The sequence below is a fragment of the Topomyia yanbarensis genome, chromosome 3, assembly GCF_030247195.1.
Source record: "Topomyia yanbarensis strain Yona2022 chromosome 3, ASM3024719v1, whole genome shotgun sequence".
NCBI classification, from domain to species: domain Eukaryota; kingdom Metazoa; phylum Arthropoda; class Insecta; order Diptera; family Culicidae; genus Topomyia; species Topomyia yanbarensis.
The window spans coordinates 46,291,460-46,308,164 of record NC_080672.1 but is presented as its reverse complement, the minus strand read 5'-3'; the positions used below and the strand labels follow the sequence as shown (position 1 = coordinate 46,308,164).

General features: G+C 38.2%; 1 protein-coding gene across 25 annotated transcripts in view; it reads right to left on the bottom strand.

Annotated features, from left to right (window-relative positions):
* The window catches only part of LOC131693868 (uncharacterized), a 293,335-nt gene that overhangs the window by 83,541 nt on the left and 193,089 nt on the right, over positions 1–16,705 (bottom strand). The window contains exon 1 of one of the 25 annotated variants that reach the window (XM_058982118.1): positions 11,304–11,522. The exons of 23 other annotated variants lie outside the window; for them this stretch is intronic. The gene's annotated coding sequence lies outside the window, so the exon portion shown is untranslated. Of the gene's footprint in view, positions 1–11,303; positions 11,523–16,705 lie in introns of those variants that run through there. One more of the 25 variants, XM_058982112.1, reaches the window with a different exon arrangement.

The following is a 16,705-nucleotide window of genomic DNA, read 5'->3' as shown; positions in this document are numbered from 1 at the left end:
TAGAAGTCGCCATCTTAGTTTTCAAAATTGCGTCAGACATCGACATTTGGCAATAACTAGTTAGTCCTGTTTTAAAAATATCCATATTTTAGAATTACGGGAAGGAATCTTCAATATCTGTCTTTCCCATTTTTCCAAAAATATTCAAAAAAAAGTTGCATTCAAAAGGATTTACAATAAATGCAGAAATCGTGTTAAAGGATAATATACAAAGTTGAGGGAAAAAGTAAGCTAAGTTCGTTATTTTTTAAGGCTTTCATGCAAATTTTGTTTGACAAAACGAAAGACTATTTGTAGGCTGTACTCTTGAATCAAATTAAAACAAATTGTTCAAAAAGAAGTATTGAAAACAGTCGGAGTTATGGAGCTCCCCTGACGCGCATTTTTGGCAGAGTAATGCGGTGAACACTCTCCAAGACAAGCCGCTCAACTAAAACCAAAAATTTAAAAAAAATGAAAATAATGTCTAATGAAAAATCCAAGATGTCAAAAAAATCGCTGTTTGAGGTATTTTAAATTTTAAAAGAAAATTAATTGCAAAGAATCGAACATTTTTAGATGAAAAATTAATTGTTCAAGTACACGAGAAGGTTAATACGAATAAATAAAAAAATGAATGAGCTGAACAATTTTTGAGATATCACGTCCGACGTGTTTAAAATTAATTATAAAATTAATTATAAACCTACGTATACGGGAAAAATGTCAATTTTTCAACCGCTTTACTTTTTCTTTCTATTTTAGCTGTGACTAAATAAAGTCCAACATCAAAATTCCTTTTCGAAAAAAACGACTTCACTTCTGCGCGATGTACAATGTAGGAAATAAATTATCCTCTAATTAAATTAATTTCAACGGAAAACTAACAAACTAATAAACGGCAACAGCGCTCGCACGGCGCCATTAGTAGACCGTGTATTGTCAGGATTTTTTTTTCGATATGATTTACTGCCGAAAACTGTTGGATCAAGCTTCAAATACCCAATCAGGCAAGTCTAAAGTCTTCACCGCATACCGGTGACTATAAAATAAGCAAGCGATGGTCGAACTGCACAAATGTAAATTCCTGCCTATCTTGTTGACTGCCATTTTTTTGAAAAATCGCGCATTCACGCCTTTCCGCCTCTAGTGATTGATTTGATTCGGTTGGTTGATTTGTGGAAGAGTTGCTTAAACGCGGGGTTCACCGAAGTCACAAATCCAATACTTTCCTCTGCCATTCCTAACAATAGTACATCTACATACATATACAGGATGGTTGAGACGATTCGATTCACAAATCAATAAGTAAGCCTAACACCTCCCGGGGTGTCGATTATTTCTCGCAACCGAAGTCAAAAAACGCTGTGGCATGTATGTGGAGATGAATACAACTGCGAAACGAGTAAGTACAAAAGTGATTCATTCATTATAACATCGAGCACTTGTTACTGTGTTTAATTTATTACCACATGCAGAGGTGTTTATCCAAGTTTGTTTTTTCCAGCTACGAGTACTGTTGGTGGGTATTCCGTCTCTGTTTGGCTAAATGTTTTTTATTCACCGATACCGATAAATTGGATAGAATTAACTCTCAAAGTGATGTAATTTTGTTTCATATTTTTGAATCTAACAAAAATTTTAACGCCTCCATATGACTGGCAAGCGACGAACCCATTCCCCAGTTACGTGATCTGGAGCTACATTAACTAGTTAATTAGTATTCCGGAGAGTACGTCAAGTTCTACTGCACTACAGCCACTAAAGACACCGCACGAAATGAACTACAACCCACTAGGCAACGGTCATCCGTCAGCGTCAGGCCCGAATCAGCGGACTGATTAACTTCACGCAACGCAACGGGAAACCCACGACATTCACATCCCCTCGTCACATAATAGTTTGGAAAGGTTTCTGGGGCTCGTCCGAACGGCGGTACATTACCAGCAATTTGTTTTCTTTGCTCTCGTACCTTCCGTGGTACGGGTTTTGGACTTCAATAAATCAGTCCCGCGGTTGACGTGCTGATTTACAAATTTCCTAGCTAATTTAATTTTCCTCTTGGTTATTCAAGTTCCCGCCCGGGATCGCCCAGCAGATTGTGGACACGCGAGTAGCAACCGGGCGGCTTCTGTTTGCTTGGAGTACTCCTTTGAATCTAGCGCCAGGCCCACTAGCTCTCGTCCAGCTGCTGCAATTTTTCTTTCTCTGGCGTAAAAGCCTATTTGATAGTCAATGAGCCACTCTAACTGGACGCAAAGCGTATTATGCTAATTGGATCATGTCCGAGAGGGTACCGTGCGCACAGGACATGGGGTGGTTCGCGAAGCTTCGTTAACAAGTATTTGAAATTATTTTAAAACTGAGCTTTGGAAAAAGGGTGTTGTGCCTATTATGGTAGTAGAGCCTGTTGTGCCCCTATTTCACACCCTGAGTCAATTCCTAGTCGCACCAGGAGTACTTGCTCCAGCTATTCTCATCCACGTCCCTTATCACCTTATCACCTTATTAATGGTTTACTTTTAGTCCATTAAATGGTCAGTCAATTATATTGAGCTAAGAATAACTAAGTTAGTCAATCTTTGCGTGACATTATTTATGAATGGTCCAAAATACCACTTTTAAACTCATTGTTTATGGTCTTTTTTATATTGTTGACAACACTCCTGCTATCCGAAGTTCAAATTGTTTTCGATGAAACAAACTCTTGATAAAGGGTTACGCAGAGTTTCAAATGCCATGAAAAACATTTACGTATCCGACAGTCAATAAACTATTCAAAGTTTTCAAGAACTAACATATATTCTCAATCGCATCGCTTACTTGAGGCGAATCCACCGACTACCCAATCCGTGGTACTTATGGGAGTGTCACTGAGTCGGGGCCGTTAAGTAAGTACCACATCAACACTTCCTTTCTCGTATCACAAGTTACAGTAAAGATGGTCGTGACCCGCAATGGTGGTTCTCAGGCGAAATTCTCGTTTGGACTGGATCAGTTGTTATTCCCAAACAATGCTCCTCAAGTAGTCTGGCTGGAAATGAAAGTCATCAGTCTGCAATCTATGAAGTATAGAGTGCTTACGCAACGCAATGAATTTAATATGTGGATATTTTTGGACTTTGATCCGTTAGTCAATCCAATAAAATGAATATTCTTCTTCTATAATATCATCCCAAAGCAGGTATTCATAATTTGAAAATGTCTAACCCATACATCCCGAGCAAATACTCATCGGTTCAAATACCATATAGCCCCTTAAAAAGACCTTAAACATGGTCCGTGCCAAAATTCACAACCATCAAAACACCATAAAATGGTCTCAGTAACCCATAAATACACCAACATATGGTATTTTATATGGGATCTGCCGGACCATGGTGATGGTGTTTTCATGGGTTGAACCCATTTCAAACACCCATGACAAACCCCATGAGCATGGGGGTATTATGGGCTTTTCGTTTGCTCGGGATACCTTACTTCGACATACAGCATTCCAACAGAATGTCAAGAAAATGAACACGTTTTGATTGAGCTGATTTTTTGTTCAACTATATATTTACTAAAGTATGTTAAAAAGGGGTTACTTGAGCATAAGCATAAGCATAAGAGATCGCCCGTAGTTGCTACTCCGTTATTGACCAGAACCAAATTAGGTTGCAAAATGTTCATTGGAACAACATGCTTGGGAATAACATGATGTACCACATTGTACAATCTATTCTGATCCCTGCATGCTGATCAATACCGACGCCGGCCACGTCCGAATGCAGATCTTCTGGGAAAGGAAGGAATGTTAGTCCGATACATGTTGCTACTAAAGACCGAGGAATCCTCTGCATCTCCACATGTATCACGGGAATGGGAGAGTTGTTAGTAAGTGTGCCAATAGCGTTATCATGTAATAATTGCTCTGGGCAGCCGGCTGCCGAGAATTTGGGAAATTTATCATTTGTTGTATTAATACGATTAGCAAAATAAGCAAATTGAACTCCGGATAGCTTATATTTCTTAATAATATTCAATCACGCGACGTATTTTTTCGTGGTTTCTATAGTGTCGGTGCTGATTTTACCCAGCGATCGTTTGAATAAAATGAGGAATCTTATATAGAAGGTTCATCAGACTCTTTCATAGGTGTCGCGAAGTTGGTGTTCTAGGATTCGTTCCATGCAAGCGATGTGACCTGTACATAGTTTATTAGGTAGTAGTTTAGTAAGTTTTCGAGAACACGATCGCTCGAAAAAGAAGATCCTGTTTAGATTTTGGTTCTTTTTAAACTCTGGGTAGCCGGCTACCGGGAGTATCCTATGTTTTCTAAACAAAAGCAATTTCAACTCCACACAGCCGATCGTGGGAGTATTGCCTAGAAAAGCTAATCTTATCTGCGTAATGGGCCGGATCACTATTTATTGCGGCATTATTTAGACTAATTTCGCTATACCTTCTCCACGATATATTTTTTTGGGTTGCAAACTACCGAGTGATAACATGTTATACAGACAAAGAGTTATGATAGCTCGAGATGTTATAAATCAACGAAAGTATCCTATTTTCCATATCGGATTGTTTGTGAAATACACGTATACGAACGATTATATCGAACATTAAAGGGAAATACAGAGGATCGTTAACCTGATGCACGGGCTTGTTACCAATATCGGAACTTGAAATTAGATTCATTAAAACAGACGCGGCGAATTTTCAGTACGTATTGACCCGCGATCATCGATACTAATCAAATTAAAGTCTTATTGGAGCTGATTTCCCAACAACTATTCATTTTTACGGTATTGTTTTCTCTGCTAGATCTGTTCGCACCCTCTCATTCTGCTACTATTGGCAGAAGGTTGATAGCACCCAGTCGTCGCCGGTCTAAGGACCAAATGCCATCAATAGACTTAGACTCGCGTAAAGGCATAATAGAAAGCTAACCAATGAACATGACTGCAAAACACTTATTATTCGTGCTGACATAACTGAAGGTAATTGCTTACCGGTCCCCGATCCCTCTCGCGAATTGTCAATTCTCAAACTTTATACATAATTGAAGTCATTATTCCACTCAAATTAGGCCATGTGTTTTCCCTAAGCACATTGAATGCTCTTTGGATCAGTTCCCCCGTTGGTAAAACAAACCATAAACAAACATATAAATTAGTTTGCTCAGTCCAAAGAAAAGTTTGCCGACCGGCAGACACGTGTTCCCTTACCGTGCCATCACATCAACTAACACCCAAATTTAGCTTCCGATGGCCCTACAATTTCTGACAAAGTGAAGTTCTGGAATGTTGAGATATTTATCACTGTTTACGAAAGTAAAAGTATTATAAAGCTAGTGTCAGGCCTTCATGAGACCTCAAGAAGTCACTTTTGGAGGTATTCGTAAATATAGATTTGTCGGTGGACGGTTCCAGATTTAATAAAAATATAATACAAAATTTAACAGATCTACAGATCGCTTGCCACATAAAAAACTTTTTGTGCAATTCGACAGCTCCATCTTAGGCCAATTCAATAAATTTCCTACATGAAAGTTTACTTTTTTTTAAAAAACGGGAAGTTAAACCTTGGCGTGGAAAAGCCGGTATATTAATATATGCTGTTACTTAGTGTAGAATTAGATCTCGTCCTTTATGGCTATTATACAACCGCCAGAAGAAACTTAAAACGTAGGAACACAATCGAGAATAGCGAATCAGAAAAGGTGGCTATATGTCAGTGATTCACTAAATACAGAATGGATAAAGGTTATGATGTAAAACCTTAAGGTCCGTCCAGGTTAAGTACGGAGCAATACCTCGACCTAGGAACTCCTTAAGTCTTCGGTACGGAGCAATACCTCGACCTAGGAACTCCTAGCATGTTGTTAGTCGCCTCTTACGACATGGGAGCAGTTCCCAGAGGTTCTATTCTTGGCTGAAATAGTGCAAAAAGATTTCAGCCCGCCGGACACCACACGGCTTTGTATGTTAAAAAGGGGTTACTTGATCCCATAAATTGACATTTGATCCTCTCATACACACCGCTGACCATAACAAAATTCACACCATACCAATAGAAGTAATTGTTGCAAGAAAATAACAAAAATGCTTTGTAGAAACTTAACTATAATTGTTTACTACAGTATAAGTAGCAACAATGCATCCCATATTTGACGTTTCTCAACCATAACAACATGCAGCTTTAAAATAAATTAAATAACAATGTCTAATCACAATAATCTAATCAATATCACAACCCATTTAAAACATTGAATAGGCTAAAGGGTTTATTTTGACCCTATTAATAAGGGTGCCACACTATTTCATTAATTATTATTTTCATTACTCAGCGTCTTTGCTGTTTGCTGTTTTCTAATATAATAACAAAAATGGCTTGAAAATGGTGAAATTCTACTATTTTGGGCACAGTGAAACCCCAATTATCGCACTACCATTTGAGCAAAGATGGCAGGCTCTGCTATAACCAAAGGCTTCAAATGGGAAGGGTGATGATAGAAACATGGTAAAAACAGGCTCATTACCCTACATGCTCTTTTAAACATGTTTTCAAAGAGGGATCAAATGTCCTCAAGATAGTCTACACTAATCTAAGAATTTTCCATTTGTTTGATGCTTTCCAGAAATGCTTGTTACGTCATTCCTAGAAACCATATGATATTACAAAAAATATTTAATTTTTTATCATTTCACGGAGTTGAATTGAAAAATAGAAAAGGGGATCAAGACTCCTCAGCCTCCCCTATATATAAACGCTCATTATATAATTGAATTAAATTGTAGTTGATGTAGTTTTCTATTTTTGGTCATATCACTATCCATAGTGCAACGTTTCGAAGGAATAACCCTTCATCTTCAGTCGAAAACAGGGTTTGAACATAGATTAGATATAATATTCTCAAAATACAAACGTTTTCAAATTTTGTCAGGACTACGAATATTTTCTTTTTCAAGTTGTATGTCATATATTGAAGACCCGTTTTTATTAGCCATCGATTTTATCGGCCAGCCAGAGTTATCGGACTATGTCTAGGGATTAAAAAAATTGTTTTGCAGCTTTCATTTGATATCAAAAAGAAATAAAGAAATATGTTTTGTACATGAGAATTGTCATTTTTTGTCAGCCGCATATAGCCTTTAACCGAAAAATAGAGCCAGGATTCATTTCAAACTTTAGTTGTGCAAAGAATTAGAATAAAATGGGTGCACGCGTTTCGAGAGATTTATCTAATTATCATCAGTCGATTATCTGGGCTTTTTTACTAAAGGAATACTAATTTTGGTCAGGCGTACTCAACTTTCGTCTTAGTTATATATTCAGTCTTGAACATAAACTCGAACGAAATGGGGATTTGGGGCGATTTTTCAGACCTTTTTGCATAAAAAGCACCTTTCCAGGTACACGTCAACTAGCCTTTTCAAAAAAAAAAGTTGTGTTTTGGGTCCATTTTTCCCACTGTGCAGCAGGTAAATACATCAATTCTGGATAAATCTTCATTTTGAAGTGAGCTTATGCATTGTTTTGTCTTTGAAGTGTACTTGCATATTCATTATTACGAAATAGTTCGTTTATTATTGAGGTAATTCATGAATTGTTTTCGAGATTGAATTCCTCGAGTCACGAAGATGTGTTTTCACATCCAGATATACAAAATCGGTTTAATTTTGCCCCTAAAACACCAGTAAAGCAATACTCTTTGTGTAGCGATCTCATTTTTAGTTATTGAAAATTAACCCATTCATGCCCATGTTGTTTGTGGACAACAACGTTTTTAAACAGATATAACTTTTGATTGAGGCAAGAAACAAATAAGGCTAATAAATGTGATTATTGGCTTTCATTTGAGTATTAACAGTTACAAGGATCAGCTCTAGAACTGAAGTTATTGCAATTAGTCTGATTGAACTCCGATGGATCAGTGCTGCCAGGGACCGTTTACGTTGTCGACGGAAAATGAATTTTTCATATAACTTTGTTATATTGCCATATTAGTGAAAACTGATAAAACTTATCAATTTAGACTATTTTTGGCTACGTTTTCCACGCAGTTGGACTATTGTAAATATTCTAGGAGAATTGTAGTGAGCATTGGAAGGTAAAAATTGAGCAGCTTCTAGCACTGCAAGGAAAGCACCTACTTTTATGAAAAAAGGTTTTTCGAGTTGCTTCCACAGGGCACAGTGGTCGCAATGGTACCAAAACGTGCGTTTAATTAATAGTGCTCTAGGAGTTGATTTTAGCTATTTGGTGTGTTAGAAACACTTTTTCAGAATAGAAACCTCCTTCTTTTGATGTATACTGAATTGTGATTAATCCACCTAAAAGTGAGATAGAAAATTTATTTCCACTAACTTTTAAGATAGGAGCACGATGTCAATGACAAAGTTATAGTAAATTCTACTGCGAGAAAACTTGTTGAACATGCAAACTCTCCAAAATGTAATGGTGTTAAGATAAAGCACGTTGTTTGTGGGAGGCACCCACTTGTTTAAATATTTTTTAAAAGTAATTTCCGAAAGCAAAGGTTTTTCCATCAGAAACGCGAATGGTACTGTTATATTTAATGGTCAGGTCAGTCCATCCATCTTTAATGAGATATCCATTTCCAGTATACTGAGGACCTTTTTGTTTAGCAATGTTTTAACCATACTGTCATTTGCCTCACTGCAGAACTATTTCCCGCTGCTTTTCTGCCAATCCACAACAAATTTCTTCAATACACATAGTTTAAATACTTCTAGAAACGATAGCATTTTTACATGTTTGAGCCATTGCAGTTACACTACTCAACTTGCAAATTATCGATTACTGTTATTATTCAAAACAGTCAAACTAGTACGCTAATAAAAATCTGCTTTGAGTTAGAATCAAATCCCAAAATAAGAATAAATATTAGATCAAATATACAGATTGTGCAATATAGACTTAAGTAAAGCTTGGCGTAAAGTAGCCCCAATTGTAGATAAAATGGACATATGGTCACCAATTACCAAACAAACAAAAATACAGATAAAAATTACAAACACAAATAATTGCTCTACATTGCCAGGTTAATTTCACGAATCTATATCCTCTTATCTAATAATTTGACTAGTATATCACACTTTCCCAAGAGAATTTAAGTTACAATGCTTTTTGAGTATATTTTATATTTCAGTTTCATCGCCTACTACGATTCCTTGCAAGCATTTTCTTATACCTATATACATTTTTTATGTTTGTGTTGAACCAGCGAATACCAGGGGAGGCCGATGCTAGTTGGCGGTGTTTTCAGTTTTCAATTTATAGGTAGATCTTGCAAAATAAAACACGCGGCATGAAAGAGCAGACAGTTGGCAACATTACTGATTTTTTTTTTCAATTTGTTTATTTGATAAGGCGCGTATGCGTTAGCTTAATCTCATTACTGATTGTTTGAAAAGTGTTTGATGCGTTGTCTCCATTTTTAGAGACAAAAATATGTAACGCAGAAAACCCACCAACTTACCCCGGCCCCGGGGTAAGTTGGCGGTATGTGAGGATACGCCAAAAACTAAGCAATCAAATGGAGATGCAATTACTTCAAGAGTTCTTTTAGAACGTGCTGAATGTCTTTTCGAGAAAACTGTATATTAACCGACATTTGCAATTATATTTTAGTTTCAATACCCCGGCATTTTGATTTTGACTAGTACTCCCTATTCAAAAGCAAATTTTCGAAAATCTTCATGCAATTGGCCGGAATAAATCTCTCCGACATTGGCGAGATACGCAAGAAATAGATTTTCTTACACTGGAGTAAGTTCCAGAAATAAAAATTTTTGATGACTTTTTTGCACTGTAAATAGTATCACCAACTTGCCCCGCGTGAAGCACCGCCAACTTTCCCCAACCGCATATTTTATAAAAAACTATTTAAAAAATAATTTTTGTTTGTGGCTAGATGTAATATCTATACGGATACTGAAAGCTCTTTTCATGCGCTATCGAAAAATATAATCATTCGTGAAATAGATTGAAAATCACCCTAAATAACACAAAGTATTTAAAATTTAGAAGATTTACTTGGTATGCACAAAAACACAATATCACCCACAACTTCCACAAAACGAATCGTTTTGCAACAAAAACACATTGGATAACGGGTTTCATATAACTTGAGGTACACAAGAAGAGGCAGCGCTATATGTCTAATAGAAACAGAGAAAAAGGGATTCCGCCAACTTACCCCAACCGCCAACTAGCCCCGGGCTCCCCTACTATGTTATATCTGAACTAACACGAAATTGAGGTTTAAAGTTTTAAGTATAAGCCACGTCTCCATAAGGGAACAAGATGAAAAACTATAACTTTGCGTCTACTACTCCGATCTCTATAAAAATTTTAGATAACATTTTTAAGATCCTGAACTTTACGATAGGAGAATACAAAAAATCGATTTTTTGGACGACCTCAACATATGTATCCACTAAAGATCGGTTCAGCCGATAATTATATGACATTAGTGCACATACATACAGACACTGCCCCAACTTATCGAGCTAAGTCGATTGGTATATGAGACTCGGCTTTTCGAGCCTAGGAAACAGATTTCAGAAATTGAGCCAAACAAATACATTTCTTTTGTAAGAAATATAAAACGTAAACGAAATAGATAGGTAAAAAGCCCATCGTCGATTTTTCTGCTCATTCGTGATCTGCCAACACTTGACATAGTATCTGTTCTAGTAATTGATATAATTCGTCAACTGGGACAGCTTGTTAATTTCTTTTAAGACGCTTTTCCACAATTGTGTTTTCTCTTAGTTAAAAGTATACAGTTTTATAACAGTTCTACGGCAGTGTTCTCAAGATAAGCTTTAATAAGGATGTCATCGAACTTTTATTATACCATTCTTGAGATGTGGGGCTGCAGGAAAATGGTCTTTTAAAAGTGCTCATAAGCTTAATAGCTTGTATGAAATATGGAATATTACGGAAGTTTTTACAAGTGTTATTGTCAGATTCTGACGAGACAAAATCAAAACATAAATCCCTCAACTTGCAAATGAATAAAACCAAATAAAATTTGGATTGTTGCTTAATTTCAGGCGTGGCTTTGCAGGTTCACAATTAATAGAACTATTATATTCAATATTAATAACCACAATTAAAAATTGAAAGACCAATATTCAATTCAATAAATAAATAACTGTGAGATACTATTATTTTAGAAAAGACTTATTAAACGCTTCAATTAGTTTCTAATTATTTCGTCTTGATGTTAATACTTATTTCCTCCATTCGACTATTCCACCAAATTCTCTGAAAATTGAAAAGGCATTGTTTCATAAACAACCCACCTTATATTTCAAACGAAGACGGAGATAACGTATACAGCAATCTATTTTTAACAACCACCCTAAGGCATCAATAGCAGACTAAAAAGGGCTTCCGCTCCGGTCGTAACGTGAATGCACAATTAACTGCGGACATGATCCCATTTACACCTTTACTCTTTATTTCAGATCATCGGACAAGTTGCCTGACTTGCTAACTCATCGAGTCATGGTTCGAAAGCACTGCACACACTGTAGGCTTGTCCCGAGCGACGCACGGCACTTTACAATATACGGTGTTTATTCTGATGTCGACACTTGCGAAGAAAAATGGTTTCCTTTTTAGAAAATACGTACTTCGGTAGCTTTCAAGATCTGAATAAATAGTACTATAGACAAATTATTTTGCACCTACTGAATTTAGTTTTCACTTGACTCGAAATCACTGAATCACTATTGTGGACCTATAAATATCGCTAGGCGATTGTCGCGCGTTTTTGTTTTCGGTCGCTCGGCCGCACCGTGTGGAAACTTTGCACAATGATTTATTGGACGCCAGCCACGTTGCTGGAGAACGTTTTGTAGTCCACACGCACTACTCTCTTCTCGGCACACGATACTGACCAGGGGCTACTCGGCGGACCCAGGCTAAATCAACCGCACGCGAAGACCAGCAGGTTGTGGACTGGCTTAGCTGATTGGACACCGGACCGTTGAAGGCTCTAGATTGCCGAGGATTGGCGACCATGTTCAGTTCTCAAGTAGCCCACGATAAAAAAAGGGATTGTACGGTGGTGCTTAGGCTGTCGGGTCCACTGCCGGGCTGCAGAACGCGTCGTTGTCGCCGTCGTCAAGATCTTGTGAACAAGCGATCTAGTGCTGGCTTGATACACTTTGAAGGAGGAAAAAACTACAGTTTCGCGACCCAGCCCACACCCAATAAAAACGCTAAGCTTTCCCGCACCACACGCCGCACAAGGTAGTGTGTACGTACGGTAGGTACTGCATTGAATGAGGGGGAAAATAGAACGGCCTAACGGCCGACGTGTCCCAGTTCGAGGTCGGAGTTTCGTTGGATTTATTGTACAGGTACGTGCGGTTTCGGTTTGCAGAACGAGGTATGCATGGATTGCCTCATTTTCCATACTGTACCCTTGGCTGCGGGGTAACTGCGTTGTTGTTCAGCTATTTCGGTTTTGTTCGACGATAGGAAACGGAATGTTTACCATTTGTAATGGAATGTAATTAGGCAACAAATTAATTCATCCGGTGATGCTTAGAAGACACTACTGTATTCATAGACGAAGAGTAACTGGTTTGAAAGTGGACTTCTAAAGTGAGTGGCCGTGTTTTTTTAATCCTAAAACGAAAACTGTGTTTCATAGAAGATAAATAGATAATTTTGAGCTTATTTTATGCGTTCTCATTCCGATTCTATTAATCCGTCACAGTAATAAGCTTCCTAATAAGCAATGAATTCAAATTAAAATCAACAACGGATCGGCAAACAATTATTTTCTCAAAACAATCCAATAAATCAACGGTTCTGTTTTGGCCTGTTTGTCCGAAAGTGATAATTATTTCCTCTATGTGCGTACCCATAATTACATAAATGGTACGTGCTTAACATTAGATCGCCACAGTCGTGTGCACGATCGGGTCAATAAATATCACGTTTACGTTGCGGTGCCGATGACGGGGAGTGGGGGCGCTGTTGCCCGGGTTTAAAGCCATTCATACATATTTATCTTATATCCCCGAGATCACTCTGAGCTACGACTGAGTAAAAGACATCATTACATACGGCTGTAGTGCGGTTGGTATCGGTATGCTGTGGAACGGTCGAACGTCAACCAACCAACATATTCTACGCCGTACGAGTGGGTGCGGTTTTCAGCTCAATCATTATGGGAAGGAAACCGTTCACCTTGTCCTTCGTTTGATTGTGCCGAATTCGCGTGTCGTACAGGATCTGTGGTTAGATTGATTAGATATGGATTGAGCGGTGATCTGCAAGATGGGTTGTTTGTTCGGTATAGAATCGGCTTTTTTGTAAATGAAGTGTGTATGGTTCTAATGGTTGTTTGACATTTAGAAATAATCTAAACATTGGCGGAAAGAATTTTTGGCTTCCATTGTTGTCCAAATCAAGACAATAACGTACCTTGATCTTGACAATAGTCATGTTTCCGTGATCTCCACTCAGCAAGATGTTGCAAATTTGAGTCACGTATTTAATTAAGGTTTGTTAATTCAATTATTTGCAAAAACAATCAACAATATTTGGAAGCAAAAATACGAATCATTTTTCTTTAATAATCATCATTAGTATATCGCAACTTCTTGCGAAAATTCATTAACTAATTAGCTTTGGTCATACTTACATGATATTCTTCGTATATGTTATCGGAATATTGCGTGGAGTTCGTATTGAAATCCATTATAGCACAGGCTTATTTTTTTAATTGTTCTAGGTATTAAATCAGTATAGCAATATTTAACCAAAATATATACAATGTAGTTTTATTTCTAAAATGCTTATATTTATTAATTCTCTAGACCTTAAACGATCTCCTATGAAAAATGATTCAATAGTGTCTTTGCCCTCGCGCTTAACTAAATATATGCGATCGCAACATTGTGCTCGATTCAATCAAGTTGCTATAAATAATAACAAACGTTCTTTTGGTGTCAGCTGTGCTGTGCTTATTTGCTAGCACCGTTCTCTACTATCTACTTAGAATATGCAAATCTACAAATTGATGTTTAAGATTTTCCCACTTTGGAGGGCACAGGGAGTAGAACGGCTGCACTACCACCAACTTCAGAGACTCGAACCTTCTGGCGCTCTCCTCAGAAGCGGTTCGGTTTCGCAATTACCCTTAGTTGAAGGCAAAATGTCATGTTATGTTGCGTCGGCGTATTGGTTGAGGGAAAAAAAAAATGTCGAAGCATAATAACAGTATAAAGTATGTGCGCATTCCACAACAAATAGGACTATTACACAGCTTTGCACAGTTCCTGAAAGCATGATAAAACTGCACATTAATGTAGAATCGACTGGAAATTTTCGATAGGACCGTTTCAGGATTACTCGGAGTCATTGGGTGCTATTGAACTAAGGGCCTCTGTCATTAAACAGATGTAAACAGAAGTACATTCGAGAAACCACATCGAAGAGATAACTAATTTCAACATGTAGTATTTTAAACCTCGGTTTCTAAAACGAGGCATATTATTATAATAACAATTGGAAAGATAAATAAATCCCTCGGCATAATATTGTACATTGATGTAGTCTGGAAGCGTTTCCACCAAAGCTGTATTACAATGACTATATCACATAAAAATTTGGGATACGAATATTTTCACTTTAGATAAGTTATATTATGATCAAATTTAGCATTTACTTGTTGATCTTTCTTACTCACTTATGCCATTGTCAAATAATATGTTCAAGTATCTGAAGTTGGTGGTTTAGGGCCAAGTTCTCACTGGAAGCACCTTTCTTTTATTGCTATATTTTAAAATAGTTCCATCCTAACACTAACTAACCCAATAAATTGCTTATTCACAAGCCTGGTCACATACGTGAACGCCCGCGATCTTGTCAACAGTCAAACACCCCGGTAATTAAGTGAACATTTTAGCACCCAAAAATTTATTAACGCGGTCTCAAACGTCAAAACACAGCTCGCACAATCACGAATCGGTCACGTCTGAAAGTCTCTACGTTTCATCCTAGCAGCCCAAACTCAGGCCTTCAGTTGGAACAAAAAAAAATAAAAATTAGACAACACGTTCCATGGCGACATGACCGGGAACTCTAGTGAAATGGGAGAACCCACTTACTTTCTTGTATCTGAACCATACACTAAAAATTAAGTATATTCGTGGTCCGCTTATACGCTTATAAAAACGTCAACATACAAACGCTCGAGTTCTTCGCGATCATCCACGTACGCTTACGCCCACGATCTCGTAAACGGGACAACACCCCGGTAACTAAGTGAACGGTTTACCACTTATAAATTCGGAAACGCGGTCTCAAGAGTGAACCTCCAAACGCCCGCGTTCGCGCGATCATGAATCTGTTTCGTCCGGATGTCTATTCTGGCCAGTCCCTATTCTCGGCCCAAGTAGCATAAGTCGAATGCCTTCAGGTGGACCAATCAAAAAGCACATATCCACAAAACAACACGTTCCATGGCGACATAAACACGAATTTATGCACGCGAAGTCACATACACGCGACAAACAAACGTACAACTGCTTGAACCCTTCCCGATCATCCACGTGACCATCCGCGTTCTTGCAGACATAATAACATCCCGGTGATAATATGAACGTCTCAGCACTTATAAACATCCAAACGCGGTCTCAAGCGTGAACCTACAATCTCCTGCACTCGCCCAATCATGAATGAGCCAGGTCCGGAAGTTTCTATCCTCAGTACCAGAAGTGTAGGTCCATGTCTTCTATTAAACCAATTAATAAAGAAAGCTCTCATATCCACTGGACAACACGTTCCATGGCGACATAACCGGGAACTCTAGTGATATGGGGTAACTCACTCTCTAATGTGAACTGTACACCGAAAACTAAATATCAGAATATCAGTCCACGTGACCATCCAAGAATGCACGTGAATATGTGAATGGCCACAAGGTTAAAAATTGATTTTATACACGTGAAATTTCATGCACGCATGCTTACGCGACAAACATGTTAGTATACAAACGCTTAAGCTCTTCGCGATCAACCACGCACATCTACGCCCACGATCGCGCAAACTTGATAACACCTCGGTAATAAGGTGAATGTTTTAGCACTTACGAAGTTTCAAACGCGAACCTACACACGTCCGTGTTCGCGCGGTCACGTCCGGAAATCACTTCCCCTCCATCCTAGCAAGTTAGGTCCATGCATTCAGTTGGATCAATCAAAAAATAAAGCTTATCCACTAGACAAAATCTTCCATGGCGACATGAAAGGGAACTCTAGCGATATGGAAGATCTTACTTTCTTCTAGCATATGAACCGTATACCGAATATTATGTATCAGATGAACGGTCCGCGCGCGATCATCCAAGAACACACGCGAATATGCGAAAGGCACACGGTTATACAATAGAATTTAACACGTACACGTTAGCACGCGCGACATACAAACACACACGCGATCAAACACATTGAAGTACATATGCTCGGGTCCTTCGTGATAGTACACGCGCTCGCAAAATCACTATATCTGAACCGTACAATGAATATAACATTCAGAATCACGACCCGCTGCAATTGGTCTTAAGCAGTGCTTCAGTGGGCGACATTGCCTGTCTCGTCTGCAATTGTAGTGAGTGGTTCTGACGGGGAGCCCTTCCAAGGATCTAGCTCTATAGCTCCAGTAGGACAATTGGAAAGATAAC